The sequence below is a fragment of the Solanum tuberosum genome, unplaced genomic scaffold, assembly GCF_000226075.1.
Source record: "Solanum tuberosum cultivar DM 1-3 516 R44 unplaced genomic scaffold, SolTub_3.0 scf00021, whole genome shotgun sequence".
NCBI lineage: Eukaryota > Viridiplantae > Streptophyta > Magnoliopsida > Solanales > Solanaceae > Solanum > Solanum tuberosum.
Window position 1 is genome coordinate 2,455,365 of NW_006238947.1, and position 6,638 is coordinate 2,462,002.

Below are 6,638 nucleotides of genomic sequence, written 5' to 3' on the forward strand. Positions count from 1 at the left end.
AATTTAAAACAAGTGCAATATAAAGAAAAGTTGTTTAAAAACATGATGACAACTCTGTCTATGTGTAAGGATACAACATAACTCTGAAATGTATGTAAAAATACAGTAAACTGATGTATATAAAAATACAATAACTTCTGTGGGAGTTTCTCTAACCGACAACCATCACTTAAGAACTATAGTGATGATACAACATTATTAGCCCCACGCTGCCGGACCATCCTATACCATGTCGTGGTAAAGGACCTGAACTACTAAGTGCATCCACTAGTCTATGCGAAAAGGATTCATCTAAAAAGTATGACCTTTTTCTACCCATGGTGGCTACATGATTTTATAGTGATGTAAGTTATCTGAACTCATGCTCGTCCCCAATTCGGTGCTCAATACTACTCCCAAAATATACTAGCTCTTATGTTTTTAAAAAAACATACTTCTTCTGTGATTTGAGATAAATGCTCAAAAACTTAGCTCAAAGGCTATCTTGGAAATCTTAGTTTCCCTGCTTGCTTCATTTAGAAAACTATTACTCTTTTCTGAAAAAACTAGCCTGAAGGCCCTTTGGAAATCTCAGTTTTCGCTATTATTTAAATGTGTAAAACATTTTAAATCTCTCTGCGAAATACTTAGTCCCCATATGTTTCTTTGAAGAAAAGAACTTCAACATTATTCTTTACTAAACTCAAAACTTAAGTCTTAAAACAAAGTTCAAACGTTTGTAAAAGACTTATGAAAACTTGAAATGAACTTCTCTTACTTGACTCTTGACTTCTCTTGACTTTGATCTTAACTGCTCTTGACTTGACTCTTAACTGATCCTTGAATTGAATTATGGATTCAAGGATTAAGATTTGTGATTGGAAAAGATCTCATGTTGTTTAGGAATGATTTTAAATAGCTAAACATGAGAAAATACCGAAACTCAAGATTTGAAGGTGGGTCCGCGACGCGGAGGCATAATTAAATTTTGGTTCCGAAAACGTCTTTTGAGGCAGAACACCTCGTGTACGCTCCGCAACGCGAAGCTGAAATGTTCAAATCTGGGCATTAGGCGTGCGACGCGCGGCCACCCTTTTATTTCGTCCGACGAAATTTCTTCTTCGTTTTCCAACCCCAAAATCACCCAAACTCGGTTCTTTTTTCCAAATTACTTTTAGATACAGATACCCAATAAATGTACCTAAGAACCTAACTCGAAATGACCCTATAATGCAACTAACGAACTTAGAAACTTCCCAACTCAGTCAAATTCAAGAACATATATGAATTCAAGAATAAGTATCAAGATCATCAATATTCATATGCTTTTAGGACAAATCCAAACTGAAATAAATATGCTTGGCATGTGGGAGAATGATCCCAATGTTATGAAAGCCTCACATACCTGATAGAAGCAAATCCTTGGCGAAACATCAACTTCCTTGATCGATCTTGATGAATTTGTCTTTTTCTCCTTTTTCTTTTCTTTTCTCCTTTCTCCTTAGCCCTAGTGTGAAATCCCAAATTCTAAAACTGACTAAAATCTAATTTGACCCATATTAAACTCCTAAAAATGGATTAAAATAATAGGGCAATGAAAAGACTAAAATACCCCTTAAAAATTCCGGATTGGACATTTCCTTAATCCAACAGCCCAACTTCCAAAGGGCCTAACTCACTCATACGAACTCGGAATCACACAAACTTGGCGGCGTTGGAAATATCGTTCCAATAGATTTCCAACCATATCTGGAGCTACACCTAAATCATCCTGATCTAGGAGTTATAGCCGATTGAAATTGACCAAACACTAAATTTTAACTTACTTGCAATTTTCCAGATTTCCTTATACTTTCCAAAATAACTATTTCCAGATTTTAAACTTCCTTCTAGTTCTTTCTAGTTGCGAGATGTTACACATTCCTTCGTTGTCGACATCTTCTGCCGTGTAAACATATTGGATTGAATTTAGTCTTCTAAGTGGAAAGGGTTTCCCATAAAATTTCCAACTAGGAATTGAGTTTTCGTTGATGGTTAGTATTTCCAAATTTTCTTTATATCCCAGTACATAGACTATTATTTTTGAAAAATATTGGACTATTGCATCCCGTTAAATGAAAACATTTATATTTATCTGCTTGATCGTTTAAGTTATGAAACGTCCAATTAGTCTCTCCAACTTTGATGATGCATACGTCTGGGGAATTACCAACTCCTTTTCCTTAACATATTTGAACTCATTATTATTCTCTCTTTTTTTCATTTTTTATATGTCAGAAATGAATTTATTTTGGGAAAAGTCAACGGAAAGAGTAAATATGTTTTTGTTTATGGAAATTCTAATTATATTTTCCTTGTGCTAGACCTATTCTAACCCCTTTTCCTTGTAGTATTTGAACTCATTTAATCATATTATTATAAGAATATTTAATTTAAAGATGATTCTTTTAATTTAACCACACGTAACAATTACATTATTTTTTTCATAACCGAGAAAAGTAAAAATTTCCTAACCTTCTTTTTCTGCACAACAACACCTTTATAATTGATATTATATGAGACGTATAGATGAACTTAAAAATAAAATAATACATGCGATTTTTACCTTTGAAATCTTATTTCAAAGGTAAGTTAACAATCGCACGTGTCACATTCTCTTTCTAATTAAAGAGACTAAGACTACTCCTGATGATGAAACAAACGATAAGGATGATAGTTAGGATTTCACAACTTTCCCCTCATTTCTTGGCTAGGGTTTCATAGCTTTCTTCGGGGCTGGGTTTCAAAGTGGATATTCGTGTTTGTAAACATAATAAAATAAGAAATAGGATTTACTATTCTACAACCACGAATATCCACTTTGAAACCCAGCGACGAAGAAAACTGTGAAACCCTAGCCACGAAATGAGGGAGAAGGGGTGAAATCGTTTCCGGAAAATGATGAAATGAAGGGGAAAAAGTGTAATTAAGATTTAGGGATTTAGTCTATGTGGTAGTGGAACCCTATTGGCGTGCAATGTCGCATCCACATAGCATTTAACAACTTTCATTAATAAGAAGGGCATTTTTGACCTAATAGTTTGACGGAAAGGGTAGTTTTGAGCTGAAATATAGTTCAAGAGTAAATATGAGCTATTTTGAATAGTTTAAGGGTATTTTTGACCATTTTCCTTTTAGTCTATGTGGCAGTGGAACCCTATTGGCGTGCAATGTGACATCCACATGTCATTTAACAACTTTTGTTAATAAAAAGGGCACTTTTGACCCAATAGTTTGACGGTAAGGGTAGTTTTGAGCCGAAAATAGTTTAAGGGTAAATATGAGCTATTTTGAATAGTTTAAGGGTATTTTTGACCTTTTATGCCATGTCATCAGGCAAAAGTCTCTTATTTCTTTTTAGGGGAAATTATGCGGATAAGTAAACATATACTAGTTAATTAGCTAAGATAACTTTAGTTTCCCGTTATTACCACTCACGGCTTAATTTTAGCTATAATTATGTCGCCTCTCTCGTCTCTCTCCTTTTATACATATACAAATACAAATTATACATATACATATACAATTATATGACAAATATACAAATACAATTAGCCTCTCTCCTACCTCTCCCAGTCTCGCTCGCCTCTCTTATCCCTCTCTCAATCTCGCTCGTTAGATATACATAAACATATGTATACCAATTACATATATACAATTATCTGATATATATACATATGCAATTTACATCTCTCCATTCTCTGCCCCTCTCACTCTCCTCTCTCCCCCTCTCCCAATCTCTCTCGCTTCTCTCTCCACTCTCTCCCAATCTCGCTCGTTAGATATACAAATACATATATATATATATATATATATCAGTTACATATATACAATTATGTGACAAATATACATATTATATATGCATTGTTTGATCTTTTCCTTATCCCTATAAGAAATAATAAACAAAAAATGATTTATTCTAAATAAAAATTGTTAGAAATTATATAATTAAAATTTCACAACCTACGTTATCGCCTAAAATTTATATAAAATACAAATGCTAATCTACTAAATAAAAAATTTAAGAAATAGGATCATACATGATATTTTTGTTACGAAATATTTTTTTGAGTGCACAATAAAATATGCACAAAGACAGCATGGAGAATAACATAATCCAAAAAGAAACAATAATATATAAGAGAAAATTAGGAGAGGAATGAATTGACACTATACAATAAGCGAATTACATATCAAATATTTGAAACATTGAGAGGATTTCATATCTAAAATTTGGGACTATTTAAAAGTGGTTTAAGTTAACCGAGACTATATAGTCAGTGTATAGTCATGTATACTTAATCTCTATTCAACTTCTTGAGTATATCACAATGTATAGTCAATGTATATTTAGTGCATGTATACGTATGCTATATTGTATAATCAGTGTATACTTTCTATGACTTTTGGATAACTATATAGTATAATCAATGGATACTTTCTATGACTTTTGACAAGATAGATTGTATAGTCTGTGTATATACTTCCTATGACTTTTGACTATTTTTAATGTAAATAAAAGATGACTATATTTATTATAAGCTAATATCTTTATCGTATATATTTGAAATCCCTTTATAAATGTATTATATAAATAATGTATATGGATATATGTATATATTTTTTATACATATACATACGACACATATCATGATTATACACTATGTATACAATACTGATACATTGCATTACTATTTTATACAATATCGATACATTACCTGCACAATAATTATTTTTGTTGAAACTATTTTTGTCACATGTATGAAAGAGTTACAAATTTACTTCATCACGTTCTTTTCATTTTTAATGTGAGAAATACCTTGAGAAACAAAAAATGTAGCCCTTACCCACATTTTTCTCCCATAATATTACCACGGTTATCGCGTGGCTAAACCTAGGACTGGACATAAAATATCAAAAAATAAATTATCGAATCAAACCAATTTTTTTATAATTAGGTATTTGGAATTCAATATTCGAGAGTAAAATTTTAGAATTATATTATTCGAATTTTGTTTTGGTATTAGACATTAGTATCATTTGATATTCGCTATTTTCAGAATACCGAATTATTAACTTAATGCAACTCATATATGAACATCTCAATTACTCATTAGTACAAGTCCAAAGACAAAGTTAAAAAAATAAATATAAACAACTCAAATACATGTCTTTTAGTTTGTATCGATTTGTTTTTCTTGATGTCTTCTTATTTGTTAATATTCTATTATATCGTGCCTCCACATAAAAAAGTATAATGCAGAAATAGTATTAACTTTGTAATACAATTGGCTACAAATTCAATATAATGTAATAGGATATCGTACCAAGCCGAAGTTTAATTACTGATTATCGAATCATCGAATCGAAATTTAAAATATTAGTATTTGATATCTATTTTTAACTACCAATTATCAAATGATCAAAACCGAATTTGAGAAGCTAGGGGTCTAGCACACCCCTAGCTAGACCTAACGTTTATTTTTTCGGCTACTTTTTATGTAAAAAAGATTGTGTGTAAACTGGCTACTTTGTTGTAAATATATGAAGCTGCCAATTGCTTGAAGTTTGCCTGTTTGTCAAGGCCAACTTCAGTTATGATCTAGGGAAAAACGAATTCAAATATTTCGTTGTTAAAGTGTGGCCCTAGAAAAGTCAAACTTCAGACACATAATGTTGTTAACCAGTGGCGGATTCAGGATTTAGAGTCTGTGGATGTCAAATAGACTTATCGATTAAATTAATTTTATATTTAATTAAATTATTCGTCTTTTCGATATATATCATAAATCAATCAATAAAATATAAATAATAAGATATTACACTTTTATTGAGTATTTAATCAAATAAAAGAAAAGTCAAAGGAGTAATAATGTAATTAATTTAATTTAAGTCAATAACAATTATAAAAAATAAAATAAATTGTGCCAGCTGTTTTTCCTTAAAAAACGTGCTTGGAGCCTTTTTTTTTTCTTAAAAAACGTCTACAGCAAACTTCTCAAAAAAATAGGTACAAATGGGATTTGAACCCACAACATCAGCCTTCTAAAGTTGCCCTCCTACTGTGGCACCACAAGTCAATTTTGTTCTCTGGGTGACACGCTTTATATTTATATAAATATTATATATATACACCTATGTTTATATAAAGTTTCCGTCGAAGTTCGAGGATGGCGTGGCACCCCCACACCCCTTCATAGATCCGCCCCTGTTGTTAACTATGCTTTAATCAAGAAAAAAAAGAACCAGAATGATATTGAAGTGTATTACTCAGTAAACGAAATCAATGGAATATCAAGATAACTGTTAAATTATGTCTTAGGCCTAACTCACACTCCAAAAACTAGCTCGAAGTGAGGAAGATTGTCCAAGCCTTATAAGGAGTTCAAATTAAAACAATCGTGGGATCTCTCTTTTCTTCATGGACAACATTATTGCTTTGCATACATGGACGAGATTTTTTTTTCCTGAGAATTTTAAAGATTGAAAGTTGGTTCAAGTGTTGGTCAATCTTTTGAGGTATATTATTTCAAAATATAGGTTCTTTTTTTTTAGGTTACAATGATTTGTTCTTACTTCTTATCATCGAATATCTTATAGTTTTCTCCCTTTAATGTATA